Raw genomic sequence first — 20138 nt, forward strand, 5'->3', positions numbered from 1 at the left:
GCTTCTTTTGTTTTAATTCTTTTGTGCCCTGTTAATTTGCTTATTTATTTTTGGCTGTGCTGGTTTCCGGTCCTGTGAACGGGCTTTCTCTAGTTGCAGTGAGCTGCGGTGCACAGGCTTTTCAGAGGCGCTTCTTTCCCTCGTCTCCCTAACATCTCAGCCAGGGGCAGCCCCCAGTCCTCGGGAGCTGCCTCCAGCCTTGTGGTCCCTTCACTGAAGCCCCAGGGTGCAGGGGGTTAGGGAAGAACTCACATCCAGCGCTGGTGTGAGTGGGTGAGCCTGGGGCCCTGCTGAAACTGTAGGATGAATCACAGTGGGCGTTTCCCTCCTCTCCGTCTCCGCGTCCAGGACTTTGAGCCAAAGCAAAAGGAGGCTGCTCTGAATGTCAAGGTCAGCCTTCAGAGGAAGCAGCGAAGTGTAGAACAACAGGAGCGGAGGCAGCAGTCTCTTACGAGGCATTTCCCTCTGCAATCCTGCGGAGCTGGCTCGAACCTCAGTCCCTGATGTACTTTTTCTAAAAGAAAGCAAATACGGCTGAAGCAAAGCTGCCCAGGTGCTCCGACACCCAGAGCTTCTGTCAAGGCCCCCAAACGACTTTCACGTCATGCTCAATTCCCCACCCCAGCCCCAGTTCTGAGCAGAGGTGACTGTCCCCTAGTTCTAGGCGCTCCCCACTTCCAGTGTGTTCTGTGATGGCTACGGCCCACCGAGGACAGCTGTAAGACCCCAAAAGGAAGCCCAGTTTTCCTTTATCGCCTCTGCCCATTTTTGGTTTTCAGTTTAAGATTCAGAGAAGAAATGAATTCAACCGGCTTGATCGCCAAACGCAAAGAACACTTTGCAGGCAGGTGAGTGTCCAGTACCACCTATCTGTGGGGGTGGGGTGCGGGCGGGTGTTGGGTCACGTCTCACTGTCTCCCTGGTATCTTTCCAGACTGGGATCACTCTGTGTTACAGCGGGAAATGGTGTCTCTGAACCGCTCGGTGTCATCTGAGCCAAGCCGTCTCTGGCTGCTTCTCCTACATGTTGTCAGGGAGGGGTCTTCCTCCGAGAAGTGAGGCAAGCTTCCCAGGTCAGATCACTGTAGGAACCAGAGAAAGGGCAGCCGGGGCTTCAAAATAAGACCCTTCCAAATAAGCCCTAAATTATGTCGGGTACCAGGCGATCTCCCCACAACCTCCACACCCAGCGCTAAGCCGGGAAACGTTTAACAATTGGCTCTCTGGGGGCAGGGAGCCCTGATTTATTGCCTGTGCCCATTGCTGTGGGGTAGGTAGTCCACCGCGGCCAGCTGCAAGCTTTCCAACGTAAGTCACTGAATGCAAAGTCGAGAAAAGATGGTTGTTACTGGCTCCTGTGAGTCCCCGTGACCTGGCCTCAGCACACCATCAGTGTTCCATTGTCAACGACGGGAGGGCAGGCGGACCTCAACTCTCAACTCTAATCAAAGCCGTGGTGAGACCCAGAGAAGTAAGTGGTGTAGGGCCACACACCTGGAGGAGCTGGGCAGAAGTCAGTTTCTCTGCAATAAAAAAAAAGAAAAGAAATATTAGGGAAGGTCTCTGTACTGGGTGGCCAGGAAGAGAAAGACTTAAGAAGTATATGGGATATTTGGGCAGTGTTAAGGGTGGGAGGCAGATAAAATCCTATTTGCCATTTATGACTTGTGCAACTGAAAAGTGAAAAAGAAAATTAATATTAAAAGTGTTCTTTGCTATGTAACATAAGCATCCCTTTACCATCCTTTAAGAAAGCTTCGGTAAAATCTCCAGATTAATTCTTCACTTATGGTTATCTGAGTGGCTGTGCTTTGGGAAAACAGAATGAAGTGCTGGGCTCTTCTGTGATGCCGCCATAGAACAGATCATCTATTATGGGACAGTAGCTGTGTCTATGTCCATCGGATAAGGATCTCTTACATTTTCTCAAATGATCACTAGATGGTAAGTTCCATGAGAGCAAGAATGTGGTCTGTTTGCTCACCTGGGTATCATTGTCTGGCCTGTGGAACATGCTCACTATATACTGAGTGTTGTGAACGGCTCTCTAGCATCTCAGTGATGCTCTAACACAGCAAAATGCAATAGGACTCTCGGCAGTGATGGGCATGTCCTCTGCCTGTGCTGTTCAGTGTGGGAGCCACCAGCTACGCATGGCTACTGAACAGTTGGAATATTGCTACTGCAATTAACTGGATTTGAAAGTAGTTTAAAGTTAAGTCTAAATGGCCACACATAGCCAGTGGCTATCATAATGGGCAGCACAGCAAACAGCCTGTGACTCAAGTTGCCATCTACGGACCAGCAGCTTTGGCGTGACCGGGGAGCTTGTGGGAAATTCAGAATCTCAGGCTCCGCTCCCGAACTACAGAATCAGAATCTGTTTTCCATTCCCATGGATGTGTGTGGGCGTGCTAAGTCGTTTCAGTTGTGTCCGACTCTGTGCGACCCTATGGACTGTAGCCCACCAGGCTCCCCTGTCCATGGGATTCTCCAGGCAAGAATACTGGAGTGGGTGGCCATGCTCTCCTCCAGGGGATCTTCCTGACCCAGGGATCGAACTTGCGTCTCTTAGGTCTCCTGCAATGGCAGGCAGGTTCTTTACCACTAGCGCCACCTGAGAAGCTCTATGTCTGTGTAAATGCATCCATGTCTGAGAAAGTGTAAGTGAAAGTCGCTCAGTCGTATCTGACTCTTTTTGACCCCATGGACCACACAGTCCATGGAATTCTCTAGGCTAGAATACTGGAGTGGGTAGCCTTTCCCTTCTCCAGGAAGTTCTGCTGTAATATGAGCATTTTCACAAGACTTGGCTTCATTTGATTCTCACAGAAAACCTGGATTGTGGTTATCACTCTCCCTGTTTTATAGATGACATATTCAAGCCTCTAAAGGGTTACGTGATTTGCTCAAAACCACAAAATGGAAAGGAGAGACTGGGTTCCAAGCCCAGCGTTTCTTCTCTTTTGTTCTCTGTACTGTTGGGATGGAAGCAGCAGGTGAGTTCTGGGCAGTCTTAGGACCACTGCTTCTTCCAGTGCTGTTCCTAAGTGGGTAAGATTGCAGCACTTGACTGCTGGAAACATGAGCTCAAGAGGAGGTGATAGTGGAGAGGGGCTGTGGAATGACATGGACTCAGAGGGGAGGGGAGGGAATTAGCTATCAGCTTCTAGTCCCTTCCTCAAGCCGGCTGAGTGAGGAGGAGCTAAGACATGGTGAGGTGCAACGCCAGGCTGGCTTTAACCAGAAAAAGTAGTCCTTTCGTTGTTCAGGATTTATTTCTATACATAAAGCCAGCTGCAACTGTCTGTTTTTCTTTGGTTCATTATTTCATCATGTGAAAAGGTTGGAGAGTTTTTTTTTTTTTTTTTTTTTTTTAACAATTTGCAGATCAACTATTGATTGGTTTGTTTAAATTTCCCAAAGGAAATCTTTAAGAGTAAGGGCAAGGGGACTCCTGCCAGGATGGCTGAAGGTGAGATAAAAAGATGAAGAGAAATTAACAATGGTTTCAAATACGAACCCTGAATCAAAAGAAGTTCACAAGGACCGAGATTCTAAATTATGACTTGTTTTGTTGCCTAGCAGGTGCTCATGGAAGCATCTCTCTGTAAGAAGCTTCGGGTTCATGTTAAATAAACGCACAAACGTATTTAGAGATGATGCCTGAATGTCTTTACTGAAGTTAAGAACTCTGGTCTGCAGTCTGTATGTGCTAGCCAGTCACTGAATTGTCAGTGTGGCCACTTTCTTCTTCAGATGAATTCAGTCCCCATTCTACACTATTTCATTGGCGTTATCTCCGTAGACCTCACAGCCTCAAGTGAAGGGTCATGTTACAGAAAGTAGCTAAAATTAGATGCATGTACTCCTGGCTGGCAAACCAGTAGTGAGAAAGAATAAGAAAAGGAACAAATCAGTAAACAAATGAACAAAAGTAAAATAATAATGATTCAGGGTTTCAACCATGCCTTGAAATGACAAGCACCACGTTCTCCCAGCCCACCCACCCCATGACCTGATTCGTCTCTGTTTCCTGGGTTGGAGAATGGTTACTCCTTCACACAGACTCCCAAGCCAGGCACCCTCCATCACTGTGGATTCCCCTTTGGAGGCATTCTCGACCCATCTCTCTCTCTCACCCTTCACATGCAACTGATCATCAATTCTCATGAACTCTAGCTTTTAAGTAACTCCCTGATATCATTTCTATTCTTAGTCACGGTTCACATCTTTATCATGTTACCTGGAATTCTACCTCCTAACCACTCCCTCCCAACTCTCCCTTTAGAATGGCTACCCACTCCAGTATTCTTGCCTGGAGAATTCCATGGCCAGAGGAGCCTGGTGGGCTACATACAGTTCATGGAGTCACAGAGAGTCAGACACCACCGAGCAACTAACACTTTCACTTATCAGTCTATTATTTCCGCAGAAAGAGAAAGCAAACTCCCAAGGATAATTCAACAATAATCTCTATTTCCATCATCCAGAACTGTCATATATGCATCAAGTCTTTTCTAAAATTATGTTGCCATTCTGGATGACATTCCCTTTATTCACTAACTCCTTTTTGCATTCTTCTTTTCTGCTTGTCCAGAGGCAGTCTCCCTAGTAAGTTTGGTGTATATGGTAGATTGTATTATTTTTTCCATAATAATTTGTTGCCGCCTCATCTTGTGCTCTTCTTGGAGGTAGGACACAACCTATCACCGGCCAACAGAGCCTGGCAGAGCTGAGCAGAGCCACAGTCAGCCTGCAGCCCTCGTGTTATGAGAGTGAAAGCAGACATTCATTACTGTAACCCACTAATATCCTGGGGTTATTCGTTACACAGCAAAAAAACATGACATTCAAAATATTTATTCATGTGAAGGTTTACATATCTTGCTATACATACATATGTATCCACAAGCCATATGTGGCTCTGTTTGGTATGTGTTCCAAATTTACACAGATGGTTCCATTCTAGATATATTTTTCTATATCTTGTTTTTTACACTCAAGATCTGTTTTGGATACTTCTCCGTGTGGGTGTGTACCGATCTAGATTACTCGCTTTAACAACTGTCAGAGAAATGTTTCTAAGTCACAGATTTGGAGCTGCCACTTCTTTGTCTTGAAGGGCGGACAGCAGAAGGTAGTCACCATACAACGGGGAGCAGCTGGACTACAAACCCTCACGGAAAGCAAACAGGTGATGCATCACAGTGACTGCCCTGTGCAGTGGGGTCCACGCTTCAGCACCTTCCGCAGCTTAGGGGGCCTCTTTTCAGACAGAAGCTTAGAGAGGAAGTGGGGGGGGGGAGAGACGAGGCAGAGCCCCTGCTCTTGCATCTGGTCTTAGAACCACGACTGACATTCATCATCTCCCTGCCATCCATTCCAGCTTCCTCTCGGCTTAGCCAGCACCTCTGCTGCTTTGATGGCTTGTCTAGTGGTTTGACTCAGACTTGCATCCCCGAGGGGTCTGTGTCCCTGGTCACCTTGCCCTCTGTAGACTGGGCTTGCTGCACTCATGTGCTTACTGTTCAAAAGGTACAGGTGGCCAGAGGTGCTCCAGTGGGTCACCTTGGCCCCAAACCCATTCCTCCTGGTCCCCGTGGCATAGCAGTAACCCAAGCTGGTTTTGCACTGAAAAACGGAGTGAAACCCGGGAGGCTAATTACAAACCATTTCCTGACTCCACCCTCAGATGACTAGTCCATTAATTTGATTTCCTTTCCATTGATCAAACTAGGCTTATTTAAAAATTCTGATTATGATTGCATAATTAGCTCAGTTCACTTCAATCACTCAGTCGTGTCCAACTCTCTGCGACCTCATGGACGCCAGGCCTCCCTGTCCATCACCAACTCCCTGAGTTTACTCAAACTCATGTCCACCGAGCCAGTGATGCCATCCAACCATCTCATCCTCTGTCGTCCCCTTCTCCTCTCACCTTCAATCTTTCCCAGCATCAGGGTCTTTTCCAATGAGTCAGCTCTTCGCATCAGGTGGCCAAAGGATTGGAGTTTCAGCTTCAACGTCATCCTTCCAATGAATATTCAGAACTGATTTCCTTTAGGATGGACTGGTTTGATTTTTTTGCAGTCCAAGGGACTCTCAAGAGTCTTTTGCACTCAGCTTTCTTTATAGTCCAACTCTCACATCCATACATGACCACTGGAAAAACCATAGCCTTCACTAGACAGACCTTTGTTGGCAAAGTAATGTCTCTACTTTTTAATATGCTGTCTAGGTTGGTCATAACTTTTCTTCCAAGGAGTAAGTGTCTTTTCATTTCATGGCTGCAGTCACCATCTGCAGTGATTTTGGAGCCCACAAAGATAAAGTCTGCCACTGTTTCCATTGTTTCCCCCTCTATTTGCCATGAAGTGATGGGACCAGATGCCATGATCTTAGTTTTCTGAATGTTGAGCTTTAAGCCAACTTTTTCACTCTCCTCTTTGACTTTCATCAAGAGACTCTTTAGTTTGCTTTCTGGCATAAGAGTGGTGTCTTTTATGTGTATAAAAATATATGTGTTTACATGCATATGTGCATCTATACATATCAAGGGCTATAGAAAAATAAAAAAGATACCACAAAAATCACCCAAAATACCACCATCCAGAGGGAAATATTGCTATCTTTTGATATCTTTCTTTGTAGTTTCTTTCTCTATATATTTCTTTGATTTTTCTAAAATGAAAACTACATGTATGTATATATAAATTATTATCCTGCCTCTTTAAAAAAATCTAATAGTATATCGTGACTACTTCCCAACCCTTCTGTCTTTACACTGTATTCAAAAAAGGTCAAAAGAATCAGACTGATTGTGATTACTTCTCAATAGCATTCTCAAAGTAATTTTTATGATAAGAACTGGCTGCCTTTGAAGAATTAGAACAAAACATTTTCTCTTTAGAAGGCTAAAAACAACATGCATAATATACAGCATATATAATAGTGACTACCAAGATAATAAATGTATTATATTAGTTAACTCAGCAGTCATATTATGAGGTTAGTATATATTTTTAAGGATTTTTTTTTTTTTTGATGTGGACCGTTTTTTAAGTCCTTGGATTTGTTACACGACTGCTTCTGATTTATGTTTTGGGGGTTTGATCACGAGGCCTGTGGGATCCAGTTCCCTGACCAGGCATCAAACCCGGGCCCCCTGCTTTGGGAGGCAGAGTCTTAAGCCCCGGACCCCTGGGGAAGTCCCTGAGCGCAGTGTGTTTTATGGGCCACACACCTAGAACCCTGAGCCAAAGTTCCAATCTAGACATCCTGCCCTCAGAGCCCACACTCACATCTACGAAAAGCAGTTAAGACAAGTTCGTGGGGGGAAACAAAAGCCCAGGAGACAGGAAGAGGTCCAGCTGAGCAGGGGAATCGTGAAGACGGTTCGGGCCAGAGCGCCTGTCGGGCTGGGCGGCTGCCTCCAGAGGCTCAGCTGAGGTCCCGGGACCTCTGACGGGCAGGTGAGTGGAAGAGGATGGGCAGCACCTCAGCCCGGGGCCTGGAGCCCCAGGGAGACGCAGGGAGGCAGCCCCGGCTCGGGTAGGAGAGAGCCCAGTACAAGAGACGGGCAGGAGGGAGGCGGTTGGGGAAGCAGAGGTGGGGCTAGAAGTCAGGCAGTGGGGACCCCCTTTCCTTCTCCTCCCCACCCGCCACCACTCTGGGTTACCCTGCCTCATTGTAACAAGGGCCCGGAGGCTTGTTTAAAAAAGAAAAAGGAGGAGATTAAACAGCCACACACAATAAGAGCGAATAAACACACTCACCAAAAGACATGTGCCAGAAAGTTCCTAGCAGTCCTGTTCAAACAGCCCCAACCTGGAAACTACAAATGTCCGTGCGGTAGGACGCATGGGTAAACTGTGGTGTAATCACACTGTGGAATGCTACACGGCAACGAGAATGAGCAAACCAAACCGCACACAGCGATCAAGTGGCCGAATCTCGCAAACCCGATGTCAGGACCATACATTCTGTAAGATTCCAATCATGTAAATTATCAAAACAGTCCAAGCTCTGCTGTGCCCCTAGAAGTAAGGTGGGGGGTAGTGACCAGAAGGGTCACAACGGGGCTTCTCATCTATACATTTTAAAGTTAAACATGTTGTGTTTGTGCATTCTAATTGTTTCGTCTAAAACTCAAACACGGGCTTATTAGATTAAAAAATAAGAAAAGAAGTAGGAGAAAAAAGTGATGAAGAGCAGCAATGGCAATAGGCTAACCCAGGTCATTATGATGAAAACATTTAATTTCACACAGCTTCCATTTATAGGTAGAAAATAGTATACTTTTGGCATGTATTTCTATACAGTTCCTCCCCCCGCCCCCCAAAGCATCCTAGCCCAGTGATCATAAGAGAATCAGCAAAGAAGTTGCAGGCTCTCAAATAATTCATGATTGTTCCATCCTACTTTGGAAGATTCACAGCTCTGGGCTGCAGGGCATGGTTCCAACGAGCTCTGAAGTCCTATTGCATTATTTCTATGCAATGCAAATTGACAAGGTCTCTAAATTAGGCAACTAACTAGAAAATGAGGTCTGAAAGCTTGCTTTATTAGCAGCCAGGGACCTGGTCTGAAAGATTTATCTGTTTGTGGTCAGGGCAGGGGTGGAGAGAACATTTTCTGCACAGGGACTCGGGGAGACAGGAGGAATGCGGGGGAGAGCAAATGGAGAAGCCAGGGAATAGATCTGGAGGTTGCCCATTTTTCTAGGCTCTATTTGACAAATATTTATAGAGCCCTTTCTTCGCACCAAGCACTAAGTACGCACTCTGTGAACGAAGACTCATTAACCCTCACAACAAACGTGCGAGGCGGTGTTCTTAGCGCCATCCTGGTTTCTAAGTTGAGAAGCCGAAGCACAGGGAGGTTGAATGATAGGCGGAAGAGCACACAGCTGCCAGGCGCAGAGCCCGAGTCCAAACCCAGTTAGCTGGGATCCCCGGCCGCGGCTCTCAACAGGCAGCCATGCTGCTTATTCCGAAAATGGCGGCACGACCTGAGGTGACGACTGTTTTTCCTCGCGGCGTCCCCGTTGGCAGACCTGCGGCTGGACCTCCTGCCTGCGTGCTGGGATTCCAGGATTGCTCAGAAGTCAGGTCCTCTCTTCATCCCCGACTCCAGTGCGTCTTTCATGTGCTGTACTGTCGATGCCTAACCTTCCACCACTGGCATTTATTCTTCTGGGTTCCTGCTCTGTAAGCTGGGCTTCCCTGGTGGCTCAGATGGTAAGAAATCTGCCTGCAGTGCAGGAGACCAGAGTTCAATCCCTGGGTCGGGAAGATCCCCTGGAGAAGGGAATGGCAACCCACTCCAGTCTTCTGCCTGTGAATTGCATGGACAGAGGAGCCTGGTGGGCGACAGTCCGTGGACTAACAGAGTTGGACACGACTGAGAGACTAACACACACATAACATAAAATTTACCATCTTAATAATTTCTTAGAAAACACCTACGTATTGTTTATTCTCTGTTTTATATTTTAATTTATGTATTTATTTTTTGGCCACACCTCACAGCACGCGGAACATCCTTGACCAGGGATTGAACTTGTACCCCCCCACACCGTTATCCCCCCTCTCCTGCGGTGGAAGCCGGAGTCTTAACCACTGGACTGCCAGGGAAGTCCCTTAAACATTTTTGAGTGTCCAGTTCAGTAGTGTTAGGTACCTTGACACTGTTGTGCAACCCAACTCCAAATTCTTTTTATCTTGAAAAATGGAAATTCTCTACCCACTAAGCGGCAACTCCCCATTCTCTTCCTCCCCATCCCCTGAAAGCCCCACACCACTTCCTGTCTCTGTGGATTTGGCGCTTCTAGGACTTCATGTAGGTGGAGTCATACAGTTTGTGTCTTCATCGCTGCTTTCTTTCACTCAGCACAGTGTCCTTCCTCAAGGTTCATCCGTGTTGCAGCGTGGGACAGGATGTCTGTCCTTTTTAAGGCTGAATGGTGCTCTGTTGTATGTATGCATCATACTTTGCTTCTCCTTCTGTTTGTTGATGAACACTTGGTTTGCTTTACCTGTGGCAATTTCGAGTAGCGTTGCTATGAACATGGGTGTAGAAATACCTGAGACCCTGCTCTCTATTCTTTTGGATCAACAAATGATTTTAAAACCAAGTATGAACATGAAGATTATTAAGCCTGCGATGAGACCTTAGAGAAAGTGTTGTGAAAGCCGAGGTCTGGTGATGAGTGTGCTCGGGCGTTTGGGGATCAGGCTGTGAGACCCAGGGGGTGTGATCAGAGCAAGGCTCCTTCCTTGTGTCTGTGCTGGCGACCCCACCCTCCCCCAGGGCGAGCCCCCTGCCTGGGACTTTCTCCCCCAGGACTGGCCAGTGCCTCTCTCATGGTTCATTGCCCTCTGCTCTGAGCGACTCGTCCATCTGAAGATCCGGTCAGGACCCCAGATGCTGCCCCAGACACCTTGGCTGCGGTCTAGTCCAGAGACCAATCCTCAGTCATCTGTTTTGAGTCCCAGGTGGCTGATCCATCGCGTCCAGGCTGGCCCCCAGCCGTGGTCCATTGTCGGGTGTGGACTGAGATGACAGTCCCTCAGTTAAAACACCACGAAGCTCAGGCTCCAAAGGCCACCATCCAAGTGAACATCACAGTAGGACAGAACGCTGAAAAGGACTGGCCCTTAAATTGCAAGAGGAAGAGAAAGAAAATAATGCTTTCACCTAACCCTGTATTATCTGTAATGGGCACGCTTTAAGACTCCCATTAGGCCCATTTGATCTCAAGCACAAACTGTCTCATGGTGTAAACGAGCCAGCATCACATTTCCCATTTCTGTCTTGGCCGCTTAGCCTGGCAGGGAGAAATTCGCCTTTTTCCCCATCACAGACTTAATAGAGAGGCTTGGAGTCAAGGAGCAGGCTGGCGCGGTGGGGAGGGAGAGGGCTGAGCGTGGACGGCTCACCAACGTGTGCAGAAAACTCCAAGTGCCCATCCTCCCAAGACCCAGGGATGCTGTGACTTAATAAAGCCTCTACTCATTTGCCTGGACACATAAATGTGGTCTCATTCAAGTGTGGGCTCGTAGAAGGCAGGAATCACAGCCATTTGTCCTTTTCATCTTGGGCAGACTTTTTTTCATCTTATCTCATGACAAGACCCAAGCTTTGTAGCCTCTCTGTAGCATCTCAGCATGGCAAATGGCCCCAGAAAGGACAGTCTATAGGGTGTTTCCCTTTTGGTTCAGAAGTCCCAAGCGATCAGTTTTGGTGGGCATTTTGATCGAGGGCTGGTCTTTGATGTACAAAGGCTGCAGAATTGAGGCTGACATTCAACACTTCCTTCCCCTGCAGCTCTTGTAACACCTCAGAAGTGAATCATCAAGACCCCCCCCTGCAGGCAAAGGAGAGCCTGCGGGGAGGACAAGGAACCAAGGAGGGAGAAATGTCTGTTACGGCTCAAAGGAGTGAAGGTCCAAGGCTCCGTCCCTCATCAGAGGATCAGGCTTTGGGTCCTCAGCCCATCTCTTTGTCTGACTGTTCTCTGGAAGCCGCAGCTGTAATAATGGGCTGGAGAAACGCCGCTCCAAGGGCATCTGTGCCATAGGAACGTGACCGTGAAATCACTGGGGTTGTTTCACAGGTTTCCCCCCACTGCACCCCAGTGTCTGTAACTCTCATCAGTCTTCTGATGTAATGCTTGGAGATGGCTGATTTGTCGTGTCCGGAACGCATGCTTATCACCGTCTCTTCTCGAGCAAAACAAAAATAACACTCAGGTCAGAGGGAGACAGAACCTCTGCGGAAAGTGAGATTTAAATAAAAATCGGAAATAGATACTTTGAGAAAGGGCACTTTATTTTTAGGAAAGAAAAGGAATTAGGAGAAGATAATGGTTGCCGTGGCAACGGCAGAGCACTGCATATATTCTATAGGCCTGGCTTTAGACATGATGTGGGGAACAAAACGGATTCCCTGGTGACTTTCTGAGAAAAATACGGGCAGAAATAAAAAAGGCTGCCCAGAAACAGTGTCTTACATTAGTTCAACTGCCATTTCACTGCAATTTAATAGGCTCTTTACTCCAAAGCCCTGTATTAATGTCAAAACCCATTTTTAATGTTTGGCACAAAATCCATGTTAAAGAAGAGTCTTCGTTTCATTTTCCTTCCCCATTTCTAACTGTGCTGTAAAAATTGAACTGAGAGGAGCAGACCCAGGAGCATGGCTTGGACACCCAGGATTCTTAATTTAAACAAGGAGGTGATGTTGGCAGCACTGGCAAGCCTTTGCACTCAACCTGGAAGGACAAAGCGAATTGATTGCTAACGTTTCACGTCTGGAGGTTGCACATAAAAATTAAATGTTCTGTCTTCTCTTACAAACTTTGACAAACTGACCCTCCTGGATCTTCTTTTTCACGTGGTAAAAACCACCCACGGTTCTCTTCTGTCTCCACCACATTCCCTTTCGCCTAATACCTTTTCTATTTCTGGCTTGTCTCTCTGGACGTTGGGTGTGGAATCCCCACCTAGTCATAGCCGAAGTCCTTCCTCTAGATTGGTGCTTCTCAAGCTGTAGTGCACATCAGAATCACCTAGAGGACTTGATGAAATGCAATCTGCTGGATCCTACCCCCAGAGTTTCTGCTTCCAAGGGTTTGAGGTGGGGCCGAGAATCTGCATTTCTGACAAGTTCCCAGGTGATGGTCTTGCTCCGAGTCTAGGGACCACACTTTGAGAACCACTGCCCTAGATGAACCATTCCTACATTTTTGTTAGCAAAGACCCCTTTTCTTTTCTTTCTTTTTTTTTAAAAATTGAAGTGTAGTTCATTTACAATGTTATGTTAGTTTTGGGTGTATAATGAAGTGATTCAGTTTTATATATCATATAAATGTACTCTTTTCCAGTTCTTTTCCATTGTAGGTTAGCACATGATATTGAATATAGTTCCCTGTGCTATACGGTAGGTACTTTTTGTTTATTTATTTTATTTATAGTACTGTGTATCTGTTAATCCTGAACTGATGTATCCCTCTCCCCATTCTCCTCTGGTAATCACAAGTTTGTTTTCCATGTTTATAAGTCTATTTCTGTTTTGTAGATGCTTCATTGTTTTAGATTCCACAAATAAAGGATATCATATATTTGTCTGACTTACTTCACTAGGTGTGATAGTTCTAGGTCCATCCATGTTGCTGCAAATGGCATTATTTCATTCTATGTATGGCTGAGTAATATTCCCCTGGCTATAGGTACCGAATCTTCTTTTTTAAAAAATGATTTTTTCTCAGTCTTTATTTTTTTTTAATTGAGGTATAGGGCCTCTCTGGTGGCTCAGATGGTAAAGAATCTGCCTGCAGTGCAGGAGACCCAGGTCCGATCCCTGGGTTGGGAAGATCCCCTGGAGAAGGGAATGGCGACCCACTCCAGTATTCCGGGAATCCCCATAGACAGAGGAGCCTGGTGGGCTACAGTCTGTGGGGTCGCAGAGAGTCGGACACGACTGAGCTTTCTTTCTTCACAACGTTGTGTTAGCTTCAGCTGTACAGTGAAGTGAATCAGCTATATGTGTACATGGATCCCCTCTTTTTTGAATTTCCTTCCCATTTAGGTCACCACAGAGCTTTAAGTAGAGTTCCTTGTGCTGTAAAGCAGGTTTTCATTAGTAATCTATTTCATAAACATTAATTTATATATTTGGGGGAAGAAAGAAACAGTGCTCTAACTACAAAGGATGTGGCTAAACTTCTTGGCTGAGACCAGGTGAAAAATGAGAAAGGAATGAAGAAGAGAGGAAGACAGGAAAGAAAGGGGGCTTCAGTGTGAAGTCAGTAGGAGGAGGCGCCCTTGCCCATGACCCCCATCCCTGGGATCCCCAAACCTTACTGAAGTCAACTTAACCCACAGTGTGCATGGTGTGAGTGGGCAGTGTGTGTGCAGGTGTGTGTGTATGTAAATGGCAACACAGCCTCGGAGTGAGGTGGAGGTAAAGAGGAGGCAGAGTGGGAAACAAGGGGTGCGGTCACCATGGAAACCAAAGCCCCAGAGGGCTGCAGATACCTCAGCGAGGGCTTCGGACTTCCTCACACTATGGACTTGGGAGACCTGAGCTGGGTTCCCCTAATTCCCCTAATCTCAGAGGAGCAAGGGGGCCCCAGCTGACCTCTGCCTGTCACAAACATGAAAAATGTCACCTGTGCTGTGGCCAGAATGTTGGTGTCCCCCCAGAATTCTTATGCTGAAATCCTATCTCCTAAGGTGATGATTCAAAATTGAGAAAGGAGTACATCAAGGCTGTATATTGTCACCCAGCTTATTTAACTTATATGCAGAGTACATCATGAGAAATGCCAGGCTGGATGAAGCACAAGCTGGAATCAAGATTGCCGGGAGTAATATCAATACCCTCAGATACACAGATGACACCACCGTTATGGCAGAAAGTGAAGAGGAACTAAAAAACCACTTGATGAAAGTGAAAGAGGAGAGTGAAAAAGTTGGCTTGAAACTCAACGTTCAGAAAACTAAGATCATGGCATCTGATCCTGTCACTTCATGGCAAATAGATGGGGAAACAATGGAAACAGTGGCAGACTTTATTTTTCTGGGCTCCAAAATCACTGCGGACAGTGACTACAGCCATGAAATTAAAAGACGCTCACTCTTTGGAAGAAAATTATGACCAACCTAGACAGCATATTAAAAATCAGAGACATTACTTTGCTGACAAAGGTCCATCTAATCAAAGCTCTGATTTTTCCAGTAGTCATGTATGGATGTGAGAATTGGACTCTAAAGAAAGCTGAGCACCCAAGAATTGATGCTTTTGAACTGTGGTGTTGGAGAAGACTCTTGAGAGTCCCTTGGACTGCAAGGAGATCCAACTAGTCCATCCTAAAGGAAATCAGTCCTGAATATTCATTGGAAGGACTGATGCTGAAGCTGAAGCTCCAATACTTTGATCACCTGTTGCAAAGGACTGATTCATTGGAAAAGACCCTGATGCTGGGAAAGACTGAAGGTGAGAGGAGAAGGGGACGACAGAAGATGAGATGGTTGGATGGTTGGATGCCGTCACCAACTCGATGGACTTGAGTTTAAGCAAACTCTGGGAGATAGTGAAGGACAGGGAAGTCTGGTGTGCTGCAGTCCATGGGTCTGTAGTCCGTGCTGGGGTCGCAAAGAGTCAGACATGACTTAGCGACTGAAGAGCAACAATGTGATGGTTTGAGAAGGCGGGGCCTTTGGGAGGTGATGAGGTCTTGAAGGCAGAGCCCTCCTGAATGGAATTAGCACTCTCACAAAAGAGCCCCAGGGAGATTGCTTGGCCATTCATGTGAAATTACAGGAAAAATGATAGCTGTCTAGGGAGCAAGCTCTCACCAGACACAGACGTTTGCCCACACCATGATCTTGGATGTCCCAGCCTCCAGAACTTGAGACATACTCGTTTGTTATTTATAAACCACCCAGTCTATGTTATTTTGTTATGGCACCTGAACGTACTAAGACATTCTGAGTAAAAATGTATAATTCATTTTGCCTATTTTTAAAAATTTATTTATTTTTAATTGGAGGATAATTGCTTTACAATATCGTGTTGGTTTCTGCCGTACAGCATGAATCGGCCACAGGTACACATATGTGCCCTCCCTCTTGAACCTCCCAACCCATCCCATCCCATCCCTGTAGGTTGTTACAGAGCCCGGTTTGAGTCCCGAGTCATGCAGCAGATTCCCATTCATTTTGCCTATTTTTAATCATCAAAGACACAGATGTGTCTGGCAGAGAATCTGAGGTCCTGTTCAGCGTGAGTTAACACCTAGGCTGACTTAATTCCAGACAAAAGCAACAGCACTTGACCTTTTAGATCCTCTGTGCAGGGTTTTACAGGGCCAACTCTTTGTTGGTCTATTTTTGAAATACCAACGATAGCTCCTGGGACCTCATTATTTCCTTTGAAAGCCTTTGGAGACCTGGGGACCTCTGCGAATGCCTCCTGGGCTGGTGTGAGGTCTTACATGCAAGGGGGTCCTGTGACAATGGGTCCTTGGATCCCCGTGTAGGAGACCTACATGGTGGAGGAACCATCAAAATGATCATTTTACTTGGTGGTTCTAGTAAGTTTTGTTGTTATTGAGGGCACACAATCACACATATGAAAGCATTATGCGAGATGGTAAAATGTGGTTTAAATATCTTTTCAGTGGGCACCTACTATGTGTCTAATGCTTACGGGCACTTTTTAGTTGAGTATTTCCAGCAACCCTGAAAGATAAGCATTTTATCCCTCTTTTACAGAAAGACACCAGGCTCAGAAAGATTTAATAAATTTCCAAAGATCATTCAGCTGATAAATGGTAGAGCTAGGATTTGAAGCCGGATTGGTCCAACTCCAAATTCCCTGTTGTTTTCTTTTAATACAAACATTAATTAATTAATTAGGCTGCACTGGGTCCCTGGCAGGTGTAGACTCTGCAGCTGTGGCTCGTGGGCCCCAGAGTGTGCAGGCTTAGCTACTTGGATCTTACTTACCCACCAGGGACCGAATCCCCACCCCTCACCTTGCAAGGCGGATTCCTAACCACTGGACTGCCAAGGAAGTCCCCTTGCCGTTTTCTTATAATCACCCCACTGCTCCCTGCTTTTCAGACAAAAGGGATGTCTTTCTTATTTCTACACCATTTGAATGTGACAAGCAATATTCTGATCCGCTTAAATTGTTCAGTGTTTGAAACCTGCTTCTCACCACCAGCCCCCCAAAGAAGCACAGAGAAAGAATTTATGCTACAACTCCTTTGAATGGTACACAACATTCCCGAGCTTAAACTCTAAAAGAGGTCTTCTCTCAAATGCTGGTATTTGAAAATGGCTGTTTGCCCCAGGCCTCTGTAATTTTTTTCGGCAATCAGTTCCAACACCACTTTGAAAGTAAGAAAGCTCCACTTGGCTCCCAGTGACTTTAATCTCTCCATTTCCCTCCGGTTGTTTGGACACGCTAGAATGAAATTCAGATGAGATGCTAGGATAATACCCTTCTTTCGAGTGCCTCGCTCACAGCTGGGTTTCATTTATGTGCCCATAAACCAGCTCCTCTTGGGCCCACGATACTGACTAGGAATTGGGAAACTGAGCTAAACCAAAAATAGCAGCCAAACCCTCCCGGTTCTGCTGGGCTCTGAAGCTGGGAAAGCTTGAAGACAAAAGGAAAAACAGGCGGCAGGGGATGAAATGGTTAGAGAGCATCACCAGCTCCATGCACAAGAATATAAGGAAATTCCAGGAGACAGTGGAGGACAGACGAGACTTTGGCCACGGGGTCCCAAAGAGTTGGACGCGACAAAAGGACTGAAAACAACAACTAGTGTATAGATGCTCAGACCTTGATCACGAGGAAGATTTGGGAATATTCCAACGGCCACTCGCCTGGTTCCTCGCCAACAGCCTCCTCCCACCCCACTCTCCACTTCAAGGTCATTCTCCACGGCCGCCAAAGGGATCCTTCTAGAATACGAATCTGAGAAGTCTGATAAGGGCTTTAAGGACCATATCCCTGCTGACTTTCCCACTTGGGCACCAACAGGTCTTCCTGCCCCCGTGTGTTTTGGAGAGGCCACGTTGGGTCCTGTCACCGCCCCGCTTAGACTCTGCAGCCCTGGGGCACGCAGGCAGAAATCCCAGCTCCCCACCCTGGTTGGTCCTGGAGAGTCTCTGTGACTCGCCCCTTGCTGTTGTCGAATGTCATCCCTCTCTCTCTCATCTCTGTCCCTCATTCCACCAGCCAGCCTGGCTTCTGCGATGCTCCAAGCCCACCTCAGGGCCTTTGCACTTCCTGTTCCCTGGACCTGGAGTACTCTTCACCCACATAGCTACATGGCTCCTTCCTTCAGCCCCTTCAGGCTATGGGCCCAGTGTCAGAAAGGCCTTCCCAGACTTCGCTTTGGAAAATAGCAATTTTGGCACGCTTACCTTTAAAACCCCATGGACGGAAGAGCCTGGTAGGCTACAGACCATGGGGTTGCAAAGAGTTGAACACAACTGAGTGACTTCACTTCCACACCTTTTTACCTTGATTTTGTGATATTTTTCATTACACCTGAAATTATACATATTTGTTGCTTATTTTTTTCCTATCGCTGTCTCCTGCACAAAAATGCAGAGTCCACGAGGGCAGTATCCCTTGATTGTAGACCCCTAGGGCCCCACAGTAGGGACCACACCTACTAAGTGTAAAATGAATTAAACTCCTCCCATACTTCCCTCAGCATCAAGCATTCTAGTAAGTCCAGAGCACTTATAACCCCCAAATTTGTCAGGAGATTTCACACCATTGGACTGAAACATGCTTTTTAGGGAATCCCCTGGTGGTCCAGTGGTTAGGACTCAGCACTGTCACTACCAACTTGTTTAGTTGCTAAGTCATGTCTGACTCTTTGCAACCCCCTGGACTGTAGCCCACCAGGCTCCTCTGCCCATGGAATTTCCCAGGCAAGAGTACTGGAGTGGGTTGCCATTTTCTTCTCCAGGGGATCTTTACAACCCAGGGATTGAATCTGATTCTCTTGTGTCTCCTGTGTTGGCAGGCGGATTCTTTACCACTATCGCCACCTGGGAAGCCTTGTCTTTCTCTATTTGACATTTCATTTAGCCTAATGCCCTCAAGGTCCATCTGTTGCTGAAAATGTTTCTATTTGTAGCTGAATAATGTTTCACTGTATATACATATGCGCGTGTGCACACGCGCACACACACACACACACACACATATATGCGACGTTTTCTTTATCCATTGATGGGTACTTAAGTTTCTTCCATATTGTGGCTATTGTAAATAATGCTGCAGTGAACATGAGAGTGTAGATATCTTTCCATATAGTGACTCAGTTTCCTTTGGATGTAGACTACGCATTAGCTCTTCCTTCTATCAGAGTCATACTTATCCTTAACAGCTCTGAGTCACTGGATAGAATTTGGTAATTTATTCCTTTGGTGTCATTCTGCATCCAAGTTGACTGGTTGCTAAATATCTAACCACCCCAGCCTTTAATCACTTTTTTCTTGGCCTTAATATCATTAGAACACATCTCTAAGGGTTTTAACTAAATTATACAGTGGCCGACCTCTGAAATAAAAATATTTCCCTAGTGGTAAACTGGTCATTGTTTCTACTAAATTAGATGGTGTTTTATCCTGGAAGAAAACTGTTTTCTTTTCAAGGCTAGGCCATCAAGGTAGTAATAGCAATTGCTGTGGACGTTCTCATCTGCCCCCTGGGGCAGTGTGAAGGAAGACGCTGCAAATGAAGGGAGCTTTAATGTGATTTTGTTTAGCGCTTGCCTACACATAGCATTTTCAGAAGTATAGGACTCTGTCTTCCCCCTCATTTTCTTGAATAACCTTATCACATCTCTGAAGAACGCATATAAATCAATTACTTTCCAAGTGTCCTGCTTCTGCAGAGATGGGCCATATTTATGAAAACAGTTTTCATAGATAAAAAGGCTTTCTCTATGATGTGCCAGGAAATAATGCCACAATACATTGCCGGGAGAGGCTTCCAGAAACCAACAGCACCTGCGTCCCATTAAAAATCTTTGAGTCCAAGAATGAGGTTGGCATTTACACTTGGCCTCTGTTTAAAGCCCATGTTCTGTATTATTGCTCAAGAGGAATTATTTTGGTAATCTGAAACTCCTCAAAGTTTCTGCTTCAGCAAGATTCTCCAGTTGCTTTGGAAGAATGCGAAGTTTGCAAAAACCCAAATTTCATTAGCATCGAGACTTTGCATTGAGAACTTCCCCTCTAATTCCATGAAATTAATTCCATTCTAATTCCCCACAATTCCATGAAAAATTCCTTGAGTGTTACAGTCTGTATGCAACCCAGAGTCTAGAATTACATGAGGCCTTTAAGAAGAATGGACAGTCCAGAGAAGCAGCTCATGAAGACGGTGAGTAAATGGTGGCAGAGCCTCTCCAAGAGCCACAGCCCCTCCCCCTTGCCTTGTGTTTTAGGCCCCTCCGTACAGGCAGAGGGGGCGTCTTGGTTAGATGAAGCCTGTCATATAATTCCATCCCCTCTACCAGTATTTAGCTTAGGGACATGCATGTCACTACTCATTTGCAGCCACCAAAATATGAGAAGATTTCTCTTGAT

General features: G+C 46.1%; 1 long non-coding RNA gene across 1 annotated transcript; it reads left to right on the forward strand.

Annotated features, from left to right (window-relative positions):
• The first annotated feature begins 409 nt into the window (after positions 1–409).
• LOC145513581 (uncharacterized) lies at positions 410–1548 on the forward strand. The gene is made up of 2 exons (XR_014059538.1): positions 410–848; positions 935–1548. It is a non-coding gene; the product is annotated as an uncharacterized LOC145513581 (long non-coding RNA).
• Positions 1549–20138: the final 18590 nt, after the last annotated feature.

The sequence above is a fragment of the Giraffa tippelskirchi genome, chromosome 7 (assembly GCF_054371585.1).
Source record: "Giraffa tippelskirchi isolate mGirTip1 chromosome 7, T2T-mGirTip1v1.2.pri, whole genome shotgun sequence".
Classification (NCBI taxonomy): domain Eukaryota; kingdom Metazoa; phylum Chordata; class Mammalia; order Artiodactyla; family Giraffidae; genus Giraffa; species Giraffa tippelskirchi.